Genomic DNA, 15001 nt, shown 5'->3' on the forward strand with positions numbered 1-15001 from the left:
TGGGCACCTTTGAATTTGATCTTGGCTGATTTGCCCAAACTTGGCATTCAAAATACCACTTTGTCTTCCCCATGCTGGAACTGACAAAAGAATCCAAAGAACACCTAAGCTTTTTTTTTTAAAATGGAAACACACTTTGCATCCAAAGCAAATACTTGGCAGTCTACATTCTACAAAAAAAAAAAAAAAGCTGGTTATCACAGTTAGTTCTACCCAGCAATCTAAGTTGGAAAGAACTCTTGAATGATAGATAGATAGATAGATAGATAGATAGATAGATAGATAGATAGATAGATAGATAGATAGACAGATAGACAGACAGACAGACAGACAGACAGACAGACAGACAGACAGACAGACAGGTTGCTGGCCTGTTGCTGCATTTGTTGCATATCAGGATAATTCATCATTGTGGCAGCACAAAACATAGACAACACTTGATCTTCTGATTGCCCCAACAGTTGTTTATGATTGCTAATCCATCAGTCAGAAGAGTGTCATTGGCATTGTGTTTGCTGAATGATGTAAAAAAAAAGGGGGACCCAAAATATTACAGATGAGGATGTGGTTCAGAGCGAGGCAACTTCATTGATCAAAGGACACCGCATAAACAAGGATGGGAAACTAGGAATAAAATATTCTCCGATGGTATCATTATCAGCTTCGGAACAGGAGGCAGACATCAAACCCACCAAGAGGACATTTCAAATAATCTAAAATGTTCTCTCTTGGCACACAATTAGAATGACTGAATCCTTGCAAACCTGTAGACCTTTAGAGGAGCACGCAGTCTTTCAGAGCCCCCTGGAGACTTTTCAAAGAACGTGGGCTATACTGTACTTGTTAACAGGCCACATGATGTTAAGGCAAAAACCAAGCAAAAACCTCTTGCAGAATTTTTTTTTTCCCTATCGATGACCTGTAGAGAATGGTGGCATGGCTGTGTACCTGGCATATGCCAGTGTACGGTTGGATCAGTCTTACAAGGATCTTTGTAATTGGTACAAGACCACTCTATCGCTACCCTGCTGATGTTTGTCACTGTCTCCGAGCAGCTGCATAATGTACAGCTGTGTGCCAAATAAAGAAGGGTAATCTATCTTCACCTGTAAACTCCCCCGTGTTAGAAACTTCTTGGATTTGAGCACACTAATTAATTAATTCGAGGAGGGGGGGGGAAAGCCCATTGCCTTTTCTTTTCTTTCTTTTTTTTTTACGTCAGCAGCTGTGAGCAATTTTTTTTCCCTGTTGCACCCCTAATAAGTTCAATTAAAAATTAAGAGTAAAATCAAATTAAAATGACTTTCCTCATTATCGAGCATCCTGCCATCCAGCTGTTCGCAGAATTAGCATTAATCTGTTTCATATATGAAACAAATTGTCATGCTCTTCACAGGTTTGCCTCTGCCCCATTGTTATTGACTGTGTGGAGTTATGTCTATGTTTTCTGCCCGGCTTTGCTTCCTTTCCCATTTTTTATGGAGTTAGGTGGTCAAGTCATACAGGGAGGCGCTGCGCCATGCTTTGATGCAGTGCATCTTTATAAACAGGCTCTCTGGTGCAATGCAGTTCTGGCTCCAGGTTTCCTCTATGAGAAGTCAAAATGAGTCAGGGCCATATATTTTCTTTAAGGCCAATGTTTTTTTTTTTCTCCAAATATCTAAACAAACTTTCTTAAGCACACATTTTTCCAAAATGGTTAGATCACAATTCTAGCCAGGATACCCATTAACTAATTAAATGAGGTGGTCATTTAATGAAGGTGAGGTCATTTTGGAGTGGTTAGTGGACTAAGACCCCACCTTCTCCCTCCCTTGGTGAATCAGCCCTTTCCTTCCCATCTTTGTCGATTTTAAATTAATGTTCATATTGTTTGAATGTTTCATATTGTTGCTTCAATCGATTGTTAAACTGCCCAGAGTCTCCTCTAGATGAGATGGGTGGCCTATAAACATAATAAACAAATAAATACATAAACAAAAATGATGGCAGATTAACCTAACATGCTTGAGAAGTACAACTCGGAGAGGGAAACTGATGTAAAGAATGTTGGAATTGAAACAAGAGGAAGCCAGCATTCCTGGATAACTGGCATCCCCGTTTGTTTATTTATTTATTTTATTTTATTTTATTAAAATTTTTATACCGCCCTTCTCCCAAAGGACTCAGGGTGGTGTACAGGGCAATAAATATTAAAATACAAAATACAAAAGTTAAAAGCAATTAAATAATTATGCCCAATATATAAAATAGTTAGAACCATATTAAAGGTAAAGGTAAAGGTTCCCCCGCACATGCGTGCTAGTAGTTTCCGACTCTAGGGGCTGGTGCTCATCTCCATTTCAAAGCCGAAGAGCCAGCGCTTGTCCGAGGACGTCTCCGTGGTCATGTGGCCGGCATGACTAGACGCCAAAGGTGCACGGAACGCTGTTACCTTCCCACCGTAGTGGTCCCTATTTTTCTACTTGCATTTTTACATGCTTTCGAACTGCTAGGTTGGCAGAAGCTGGGACGAGTAACAGGCGCTCACTCTGCTATGCGGCACTCGGGATTTGACCCGCCAAACTGCCGACCTTCTTATCGACAAACTCAGTGTCCTAACCCGCTGAGCCACCGCGTCCCTAGAACCATATTAAAACCCACCCCCAAACCCATCAGACCAGGCTGGCTTGCTCATATGAATAGGTTTTTAGATCTCGCCGGAAGGTGCGAAGGTCGGGGGCCATCCGGAGCTCAACCGGCAAGCGGTTCCACAGGTCTGGCACGCCCACAGAGAAGGCCCTCCCCCTGGGGGCTGCCAGTCGACATTCACTGATCGGAGGCACCCTGAGGAGGCCCTCTCTGTGGGAGCGCACTGGGCGGAGGGAAGTTGACGCCGGCCGCAGGTGCTTATCTAAAGTTTATCTAAAAGCACTCATTAAAAAATGAAATAAAATGCTTAGAGCAGTTGAACTTCACATTAATTCTCCAGGAATGCTGGTATGAAAGGGATCGGCAAAAGAACAAGAGGGCCCAGCGCTGAGCAGGAAAGGACAACATCTCTGACCCAAAAGCAATCTGCTAGAGAGGAGAGCTTCATTGTTTGAAGCTACAGTGAAATATCATATCCCACTATACATGTTAACAACTTTTGCCATATTAGATCTCTTAGTGATGATCATCCATTATGTTTATGGTACCCTGTACTCAGCCATACAGAGTTCTGGCTGTTCGGTATACATTAGTGCTTGGTATAAATATTCTCTAGAGCTCTTTTCCAAATGATTCTCATTTAATTACTGTAGATGAAATAGAATGTGTTTTAGAGTATCTTCCGGGGGCAGTTTTTCCATCAGGCCTTTTCAATGTTCAGTCTGAAGAGGGAATCCTACATTTTTCTATAGCAGGTGCGTCCAACTCCCAGCAATGCAGCCGCCCGCCCCCCGCAAGTCCATATATAAAATATAAATAGATACAGGAAGTTTTTTATTTATATACATTAATTGTATATTTTATATGCAGCTCAAGACAACTGCTCTTCACTCGATGCTGCCCAGGCAAGGCAAAACGTTGGGCCCCCATGATTTAAAGCAGGGTTCTCCAAATTTGGCAACTTTAAGACTTGTGGACTTAAAATTCCCCAATTTCCCAGCCAGAGACACTTCATCTAAACTGTTGTTATCCTTCATCCACAAGGATCCCTGTACCTAGCACTCTCTCTTTGTGTATCTTTGAACATCCTTGAGTATCACTGGCCCAAAGGTTTTCATCACTGAGTGGGGGACACTCTAACCTCATTGACTAAACTCTTAACAGAATGATCCATTAGGAGTCCCTTCCCCAGTTGACCTATCAACCATATAGTGATAACTATTGACATTTGGCTTCTGTGTATCACAGAGAGTCAAGGAATTGCAAGGAAAGGATCAAGCCAGCATTACCTTATTTCTCACAGGGCCACTAAAACAAGTGAGGTGACCAGATGTGATACAGGCAGCAAAAAAAAAAGGCTGGAAGTAACATCTGCACAGATGGCTGTCAGAAGCTACAGTCACTTAGAGCCTTCCAATCATGCTGAAACATCTTATGGAAGTTGGCTCATAAAAGAAAGAGAGGTAAACAATGCATCAGCAGTAAAGTTGTGGAATAGGCTAAACGTGAAGAACATCTGGTGTACAAAATAATGGGAAGCAAACGGTAATTCTCTGACAAAAAAAGTTGAAAAAGGAACAGTTATGATTACAGAGGAAGTGTCAAAAAGCCATTTTTGGGCAACAATTAAGCGGGGGAAAGAAGACAAGACTCAAGGGAAAAAAACATATGCTCCAAGACCAATCCCAGTTTGAGGCACATGGCAGAATTGAATCACCTTGAGGCCCTGGCTAGATCAATCTTTCTCACCTTGGCAAATTTCAGATGAATGGACTTCATTTCCCAGAATGTTCAGTTATGGTCATGTTGGCTTTGGAAGTCTGGGATATGAAGTCCACTTATCTGGAAGATGCCTTCTCATGGAGCTTGGCTAGATGGACAATAGTTAAGCACTTACATAACTTCTGGGCCACCTGAAATGCTGGGGGCCATCTCAGCCTACCAGTTTTTCAGAAGGCCACAGAACACTATTAAGGGATACTTACCAGGAGAAAACCAAAATAGTTCAGTCAACTTTTTTTATGGGTTTTAAGAACAGGAATGGTTCTTAAAACCCAGGGGCTTCTGGCAATCTCCTGTTCCCATACCTATGATCAATTTTGAAAATATTAAAGAAAATGTTTTTGAAACATTTGGCAAAATTTAGTGCTATAGGCTCACGGTACAAGGCTGAAAATGGGATATTGGTGATTAATATGCCCATGGATTCTGAACTACCTAATTTAAGTACAACCAATTCTTTTTCATTCCAATTTTTTTCAGCTGCAGAATTTCAAACTGGTCAGAGAAAACAGGACAGGAAAATTATATATTTTATTTTTCTAAATCATTATGGTGGTAAGGAGGTATTATTTTCTACCTAGTAAATATATGTTATTGCTTCACTTGAACAAAGTTATTTAATCAATGTTGAGGCAAACAAAATGTCTTGAAGTTTCCTAAAGGTTTCCTTCAGGCTTTCAGGATGCAGGCAAGGAGCAATTAAAAACAGGATAAATTGAAACATTTCTCTCTGAGTTATTGAAGTTTTTCCTGAGCAGTATCATTCAGGAAGCAAGTTACCTGCAATGATTTACAACTTTGCTCTTTGGCCCAGTCTACAAAGTGCACTACAGTCCCCAACAATGGTAAAGCAGGCTGTGAAGTCATGTAAACTCAGCGCTATGAATGGCCCTGTTGAATAGCTGCCAGGAAATGAGCACAGCATGGTTCAAAGGGCAACCTGCCAGATCATCCGTTCAGCTGCACCAGTGAAAGAATCAGAGGAAGAAGCTTGTCAAGGCAAGGAGAGTTTGCCAAAAGTTGGAGGAACTCAAATAAAAGCATCTGCAATGGTTGTAAGAACTGGGTATGTCTACTCGAAATAAGAGAAGGACTAGGGGTGAGAGCAGTCTTCCAGTACTTCAAGGGCTGTCACAGAGAAGAGGAGGTTCACATATTCTCCAAACCAGCTGAGGGCAGGACATGAAACAATGGAGGGAAACCTATCAAAGAGAGGACCAACCTAGAACTACGGAGAAATTTCCTGACCATTAGAACAATTAATCAGTGGAACGACTTGCCTCCAAAAGTTGTGGGTGCTTCATCACAACATGTTTTCAAGAAGAGGCTAGACAGTCACTTGTCTGAGATTGTATAGGTTCTCCTGCCCAAGCAGGGGGCTGGACTAAAAGACCTCCAAGGTCCCTTCCTATTCTATTCTATTCTATTCTATTCTATTCTATTCTATTCTATTCTATTCTATTCTATTCTATTCTATTCTATTCTATTCTATTCTATTCTACTCTACTCTACTCTACTCTACTCTACTCTACTCTATTTTATTCTAAAAAAGATTGGACAGCCATATATCAGGAATAGTATACATTTTCTTGCTTAAGCAGGGGGTTGGACTAGAAGACCTCCAAGGTCCCATCCTATCCTATCCTATCCTATCCTATCCTATCCTATCCTATCCTATCCTACTCTACTCTACTCTACTCTACTCTACTCTACTCTACTCTACTCTATTTTATTCTAAAAAAGATTGGACAGCCATATATCCGGAATAGTATACATTTTCCTGCTTAAGCAGGGGGTTGGACTAGAAGACCTCCAAGATCTCTTCCAACTCTGTTATACTGTTACTGTTAATTAGCCTACCATATAGGAGAGTACTGAACTCAAACTCAAAATATTTTTTTCTGATCAAGATAGCCAGGAGAAGGGTCCAAATACCAGTTTGCAGCATGAGGTTGCAACAGTAGTACTGAACAAATTACTACCAAGGACTATTAGGCCTTCATCTTTTGAAATATTTAATATGCAATGTTATATTTGGTGGCTGGAAGGCAAAAGGGCTAAGTGACTATAACATCATGGTGTCACATAAAGAATGGAGGCACTTACTCTCTCCTTTTTCAGAAAACGTAAGTGACCCTAAAATTATTTGAAAACGTTGTGACCTTATTTCTTTGGTTTTAAGTCATAACGGGAAGATAGAACTGCATAATGGCTTAGACATATTAAACCTTTTTGGCTAATATGTAATCAGGCTAGGCAACCCTTACTCTATTAATCTAGGCTACTTGACCTCATGTGTTTTTACAATGCTTTTTCTACAATTATTATATAATTATCGTTCTACTTCAGCCATAGGCTTTAAAAGCACCATTCTCACTCCTGTTTCCTTTTACACTTAGATCAAACCACATACCCAAATCCAAAAGCATTCCCATCTTCAATTAATTCTTCCTGCAACAATTTATTATGTCAAAATCAGAAGAAAGTTTGGACACTTGCAAATTTCAGAAAGAAAATTTCCCTAGCGACTTGCCCGTTTACCTGAAACAGTGACAATAAAAGAAATACAACCATTCATTTAGCAACTATTCAAAGTTACGGCACTGATTAATGACCGGTCCTCATATTAATCACAGTCACAGCATCCCCAGGTCACATGATCAAAATTCAGGCACTTGGTGATGGACATGTATTTAGAACGGTTACAGTTATCTGATCAGCATTCCCAGTGATTTTCCATAAGCAAAGTCCATGGGAGAAGCTGGATTCGTTTAACAACAGTGGCCAAAAGGGTTGTAAAATCAGGTGTGACCACCACCTTGCTTAGCAATGGAAATTCCAGTCCCAATGGTTGTACATTGAGGACCATCTGTATTACCGTTCCAGGAGTAAAACTGGTCCAAAACCACCACAAATATGTATTTAATGGAAAACAACCGATGCATATACTATATCTAAATTTAAATTCATGGTGCTTGAGACATATAAAATGCACCTTGATTTTTAAACTGTGAAAATTCTCTCTCTTATTTGCATTAATGGCTAATTTTCCCTCTGCTGCTTCGATGTATCCAGGCAAGGAGAACAATAATGTCAACAATTATGATTTCTGCTTAGAATGGCCTATTGTCAATGTCATTTCCTTTCTTGACTCCTTTCCCAAACTGTCTTGAAAAGTTTCCAGAGCACTTTGTGTGGAAAGGTATTATTCACTGCTTGCTCTATGTAACACACCAACAATAACTTGATTAGCTTGGTTATTTGATGGGCTTAACAGGAACACAGCAAATAAATGAAGCATCAGCTCTCGGCATCTGTGCTTGTGAAGTGCTTGGTGATTGGACTAATTATCAAGGTGAATACCATTTCTCAACAATGGTGTTTGTCAAGGCAGGGGAAAATGTGTAATAGGATAATTGCTTTTGCAAATGAATGCTGGCACTCCATAAAAATTGTCATTTTTTTAAAAAAATCCCTTTCTTATAACCTTCTTTACCTCTACATAGCAAGGCTAAGCTAAGACTAGCTTTCCTATCATACAGAGAGTTGTACCCTTCAGTTAGAAGGTCTGGAGGAAAAGAGGGTGACAGCAATGGGTTTGGAGGTTGAGGTCCTTGTGATATGCACCTTGTTGTTTTCAGATTAGGTGAAAGATGCTACCCTGGATCCTGTGCTGAAAACTCAACTGGCCTTATCTCCAAATAGAGAGGGGCATCATTTTATTGTTGGCCTCCAACAGCATGAAATGGGCTGACACAGCGAAATGGCTCGGCTGGATCCCACACCTGGAAACTACCAGATGCATTTCAGAGCTTCTGAAATGGGAACTTGGAAGACAAAAGTTTAAAACATGACAGGTAGAGAAGAGGTATAGCCCAAGTACCCAAAGCCTGCTGACTCATAAATAAATACTTTCCCGCTTGCCAAGAAGAGTGTTATGGTTTTAGATGCTATCGGCAGTTCAGCAGACCTCTTACTAGTCAGAACAGAAAGAACTCCTGTGAAGAACCATGAAATGATTTATCTGACAAGATTTATATTCTTTCTATTAATATGTTCTCTGGGCATCTTACTCTCAAGGAAAACCAACTCCATAAAGTAGCGGAACACCAAGTCCACCACCATCAGCTTTGAACAAGAGGACAAAACAACACAAAGAGGAAAGGGAAGGGAATGCGACAAAGTCACCCTAAGTACTGGAAAAAGGTTTTAACTCCTAAGCATTAAAAGGGACAATGATTCTTTAGTGCCTTCCTTGAAAATTATCGCTGAAGTAATACTAAAAAGTTAACTTGGGAGAAAATGCTCTAAAATACCAAAGGATTCTGGGAAAGGAATAATTGAGGTGGTTCTATTTCTAAAGAGGGAAGGACAGGAGGGCTTGGGTTAAATCAGAGCTTTGAGTACATTCCACTTTCTAAACAGCACATAACCTGCCATTGGACCCTACAAACGGATACTGCAAGAATTAGATTGGACCGACAATATGTATGCCTACATCATTAATACAAACAAGGGACCAAAGCATGAAGACACCAAGCAAAAAAAAAATATTCTGACATAATTTCCATGTGTAATAGCAGCTCTTTCTTTCTGCATAATTAGATAAATGCCAATCTATACTAAATACACCTCAGGATTTACTTCTGATTTGACAGATACACAATTGTCTAATTCAGAGACAATTGCTGGGAGAATTGTGTGCATGAATATTCCAGAGGAAAATCATTTAGATCCTGACTTAAGCATTTTTAGCAAATCTAGAGAAATCAATGGCTTTGATTGTCCTAGAACTCCAGGGGTAACTTCAATAGATCTAGTGTAAGCATGGTTTGTCTAGACTCTAGAGTAAACTCTATATATTTAACCATTAAGAGCAATATTACTGCACTACATTAGTATCCTATTAATGTACTCTTTTTCTATATTAATGCCCTGTCCCCTTTCCTCAATCCCTTTTCTCAAAATGGTTTTAAATCCTGTTCTCTCTCTCTCTCTCTCTCTCTCTCTGTTTGTGTGTGTGTGTGTGTGCATAAAATAAATCACTGTACCACTCTTTAATCATCAACCTTAATTCCATTGTGCTATATTCATATCACTGCTTTTCTTTCCATGACCTACCCTGTTGAAGCACTTCATTTCAAAAGCTTGCTAACTTAGAAACCAACACAATCATTGGTTTCATTCCAAAATATTCATCCTACTAAGTTTTTTTTTCAAGTGTTCCAGATGAATTAAAATTTAATGATTAGAAGCAACTTTAGGTACACAATTAGTCTTACGTGTTTGCCCAAATAGCAAAGTCAGTTGGGCACTAAAATTGAAACTAATCCATATGCAGCTGAACAAATAAGCACCACAAACATGATTAATTTAATTGAGAATGAGAATGATGCTTTGCCAGCTGTTTCATAATATTATTGAATTGGTTAATATTGTCCTGCCCATATGTGTATCTGTGGTTTCTTTTTTTTAATTAAAATAACAGCCTAGGATCTACTAGGAAGACATACTACAAGGACCTGCTCACTCATTGTACTAAATCAAATACAATTGTTTTCCTTTAAGCTAAGGATACTGGGTGAAATTCAGTCATTCCGGATTGTAAATCATGGCTTAAAGACCTAGTGAGCCATGGTATTGCAGTGGTTAGAATGCAGTACTGCGGGCTACCTCTGCTGACTGCCGGCTGCCAGCAGTTCGATTGTCTCTGGCTCAAGGTTGACTCAGCCTTCCATCCTTCTGAGGTCGGTAAAATGAGGACTCAGATTGTTGAGGGCAAGATGCTGTCTCTATAAACCACTTAGAGAGGGCTGTAAAGCACTGTGAATCCAAGGTATAGAAGTCTAAGTACTATGGCTATTGCTAGTGCCATGTATGGATCCTGCACTTAAGGAAGCCATGATTTTGCAGAGTTGTCCCTGCTCCATTCAGCCGCAAAACCCATCCAATCCAATATTCTGCTCTCTCTGCCATACAGAAACCTCTCTTCACATTTTTTTAAAGAAATTGGGCTTTTTTATAGAAAATTCACTCTAGAGGTTTTTTTTGGTAGAACACCATCTGTCTCTTTGATTCATTGGAACAAAACAGAAAACTGCTTCTTTGGTATCCCAAAACAAGCTATCCCCAAAGTGTAAAAAATGTCCATTTCACAAAACAACCTCTCCTTTTCCTTTGACCTTTCTCACCCCATATGCCCAAACTCCACCATTACAAGAGACAGCTAAAATTCAAACTTCCTTAAATGCGCACAGAATTTATACAGATCTTTTCCCATTGTATCGGCCGGTTTCTGAGCAGAACTACGTTAACTGTGATTCAAATGAGCAGGAAGGCAAAGTTACTCTGACCTTCTATTTTTCAGATAACGACTTTTTTGACAACTGGTGGACATCTACATAGAGAGCTCCAAGGTTTACATGGTTGTTCATATTTTTAGGTAGAGTTAGGCTTTCATCTTCTCTTCTCTTATTCCATCTCTTTTAACTGGAGGTGTTAGAGCAGGGGTCTTCAAACTTGGCCCTTTTATGACTTGTGGACTTCAACTCCCAGAATTCTTCAGCCAGTGTGCCTGGCTGAGGAATTCTGGGAGTTGAAGTCCACAAGTCATAAAAGGGCCAAGTTTGAAGACCCCTGTGTTAGAGTATATAAAACATGGCTTTACCACGAAGTGTCCTCATTATACATAACCTATACAAGAGACTGATCCAAGGCCATAAAGATCTCTGATCATTTGCTCCTAGGTAACGTCTTATTCAGTGGGTGTATTTCCAAAAGGGAACTAGAAATAATGGAAAATCTGAATGTATCTTATTCCAGAATATGTCCCCTTCATTGATAATTCATGATTGTAGACCTCACCAAGAAAACTATCCGAACTCATTTTGAATCCCTGTAAGTAAACCTGGTCCATTATTATTATTATTATTATTATTAAAATCATCACACAAATCATTTTTAAAATATCTTTAGGAGGAAAGAAGGAAACTCTGGAAAGCTCCCTTTCAAATAGGCATAGACTTATACATTTGAAACATGTAGATTTTCATACGCCACTGTGGGCTAAATCCATTGAATTTTCTGCGTATAGCAAATTTGAAAAGTTATAACTTAGCTAAAATTATACTGCGCCATCATGTAGATAAGATAGGTTCAGCCAAGTGGCAATTTTCCCCCCTAAATTACCTTCTTTGCTTGTAATAAGGCAACCATAACAACGTGCCACCTTGAGAAATAATTGAAAATCACCATTAAGAATTGTCATAAACTGAAAGTTCCTTTTGGCACTTTGTGGAAAGGGAGTAATCAATATTCATGCATAGATAAGAGCTTTATTTATAAATTATGATTGCACAACGCACTTTATTACTGAAACGTTGCCATCAAAATGAAAATTGCTTGCACAGGACAACATTAATAGCCACTTGTATATACAGTATAATCCAAACTCTATAATACAAAATTTACTCCTGCTTTTTTTTCTGACCCACTACTGTATATGGAAATTAAATTAATGAACTCTTTGAAGACTATAGGTATTAATCATCCTACTTTTCATTTTCCAGTCTATCTCATTATTCTTCGGAGAATTTACATTTCTAAAAGTAAAGTTCTTCCTGGCATTGAAATACATATAAATCTTTAAAAAAAACACCAAAAAACCCCAAGAAAACACAACAGAAATATGGGAAGGGGGAAGGAGGAAAGAATTGTTAAAGCATTACTTTTGTTCTCAGGAATATTTTCACACCTGGTCATCCAAGTTCCCACTAGCAAAATCCACCCAGACTGTGTGACTCATCTTGCAATTAAAAAAAAGAAAAAAAAAGATTGCTTCAGCAATAACCTGACCAATTGTTCTGCAAAATGACAGGAAAAACAAGGGCCAGAGACAAAGAGACATCTATCTGATGTCCAAAAATGGGGGTGCGCTTTTAAAGTGCTTCCTGCTGCCCAAATAAACCTGCCAGCTGCTGTTTTAAGATTAATCTGAGATCAACCCACATCTGACATTTACTGAGTGCATACAATTTCTAGTTTACAATAACAGTGAAGGAGAACAATGTCATCCATGGATGAACTCCATCACTGATGATTTAGTGGTGCGTCCCCCTGCAAGTTTGACAAGATCTGCTGTAGAACAAAGTACAAGTCTTGGGAGGGACCAATTTCTCTGGCTGTTCTGCAGGGAGGCAAAAGCAAATAAAACCAAGCAGGGGAAAAAAATCTAAGTGTAACTTCTTTTTCATGTAAATATTTAATTTGATCTAATTAAACCCAGCAGATATTTCAGGTGTGCAGAGGTGTGGTTTCAAAGATCAAAATGGGATTTGGATATATGAGCAAGCATTTCCTGCCTAATAGGGACACTACTTATTTAAAACAAAGATGCAGTGTTGAAAGATATAATAAACGTATGACAAGCAGACTTATAGTAATAAGAGATTTATTGAGGTTGAACAATTAATGCTCAGTATAAAATTGATTATCACGCTGGAGGGGGTTGATGGACTAAAAACTGATCCCACCTCCTCTCCTCCTACTCATAAACCCCTTAATCATAAACTGTGTTTTTATTGTATTTGAATATAGAACAGAACAGAACAGAATAGAACAGAACAGAACAGAACAGTACAGAATAGAATGCTGGAAGGGAGCTTGGAAGTCATATATTTACTGTTGTAAACTGCACAGAATCTCCTCATGGCAAAGATGGATGGCAAATATATTTAAAAATAATAAAATGAAATAATAAAATAAAATAAAATAAAATAAAATAAAATATTGACCATACCAGACAAAGTACTTCAAGTTAATTTTAAAGTAATGGAAAAGAATATGGATCTCTGAGCTTTGTGTCAAAAATCTGCACTGTATTGTTATTTACAAATGCTTTTTTAAAAAAAGAATAAAAGTAGGCATTGATCCTGCCACTAAAAACAACATAGATAAGTATTTAGCTTCTGATATTCCCCTTTGTACTCTAACTAATTTACTGTATTGATAAACAGTAATAAAATGTGGTTGTGTTTGCCTTGCTGCATGAAATATAGCACGGGAACATTCAAACTAGCTGCAACTTTTTCTGAGTTCCCTGACTAATGCTCAACATATGGAAAAGATGTTCACTGCTTTAGCCTCCTTCAAGAAGAAAACCATCATAAAAATAGGAGCAGGAAGCGGCAGAATCAGGCTAATTGTGGTTGCTCTTGAAAGTAAGATATATTTGGCTAAGAGACCACCGTACCATCCTAGTAGAATAGGAAGGAAAGGGAAATTAATAAATGCGAGGAGAAGTCAACGAACACCACTTTAAAAACAGTGATTTCCATGTGGTTAATGTAATTATGAGGAATCTGACCTAAAAGCATCTTTTACCTTTATTGCTGGTACTATTAATGCTAATATTATTCCTAATATTCCCATTATTAATGTTACTGCTAATAAAAGTTGTAATATAGAGAGCATATGCTAAGGTCAAACATCACAGTTTGTCAGCCCTTCAAGGTAGTCCAGAGAGGAAGCACAAGTCAACAACGTATCTTTACTGTAAGGTTACAATAACAGAATCTTGCAAATCTGCAAACACTTCTTTTAGAGGAGTGCACACAAATGTGACAGCTGTATTTTGAAAAAAACAAGTGAGGACTTCTCACTTTCTCAAGCAACAAAGCATATTTGTACAAAACTTCACCAAAGGGAACAATTCCTCCCAGTTTCAGAAAATCAGATTCAATTTGCTGTGTTAATCCAGGCCATTCCTGTTCAGAAGACTGAGCTTTCTAGAAATCTATTTTTCTGTGCCCTTCATCTTTGGAATCAGCAGCTCCCCTTAAATGAATGGGCATTTTAATTTATTTCAGAATCTGAAGTTTCATCTCCAGTTGGTTGATTTAACAACTGATCAAGGACAAATGGAATGAGAAACCCAGAAGTTTTGATTGTACATACCCCAAACCTGCCCTTATTCGACTTTTATTGTGGCTTAGAATATCTCAAAAGAATTTGAGAACTTTGGAGACCTTGTTTTCTTATATTTACATAAGCAAGTTTGTAAGAGTATCAGAGTAGATAAGTAAAGAACAAGAACAAGCATGTCAGTTTCTAAGGCCAATAACACCTTTTTTTTAACCATCATCCACATTCTCTGATGTTCTTTTATGGAATAAGAACAGTTTTAAGTCCAAGTCTCACATATTTCAAATTCTTAAGTGGTGGCAAAATAGTTTCTAGAGTCCAGGAATAGAACCTAAAGTTTGTTTGTTTTTTAACATTCTCACCACACCAAACATTCAGAGGATTAAAGGAAGTTTAATATGCCATAAAGTGACATTGGCTTGCAGTCTAAAAATGTCCACATAATGCTTTTCTGCTATGACTTTTAGACTTCCCCTTTTTTTTCTCTGTTGCAGAGTTCCTCTGGGAAGCCACAACTTCTTTCAAACTGATCTGTGCATTTAAAATATTTAATTTCTTTAGAGTGCTGTGTTCACAAGTGCTTTCATTTTGAAATGAAATCAGCTCTGGGATCTCACAATGGAATATACTCTAGTGGCCAAAACGACTTTGATTTCCTGCCAAAGGT

The sequence above is a fragment of the Vipera ursinii genome, assembly GCF_947247035.1.
Source record: "Vipera ursinii genome assembly, chromosome: 12".
NCBI classification, from domain to species: Eukaryota; Metazoa; Chordata; class Lepidosauria; order Squamata; family Viperidae; genus Vipera; species Vipera ursinii.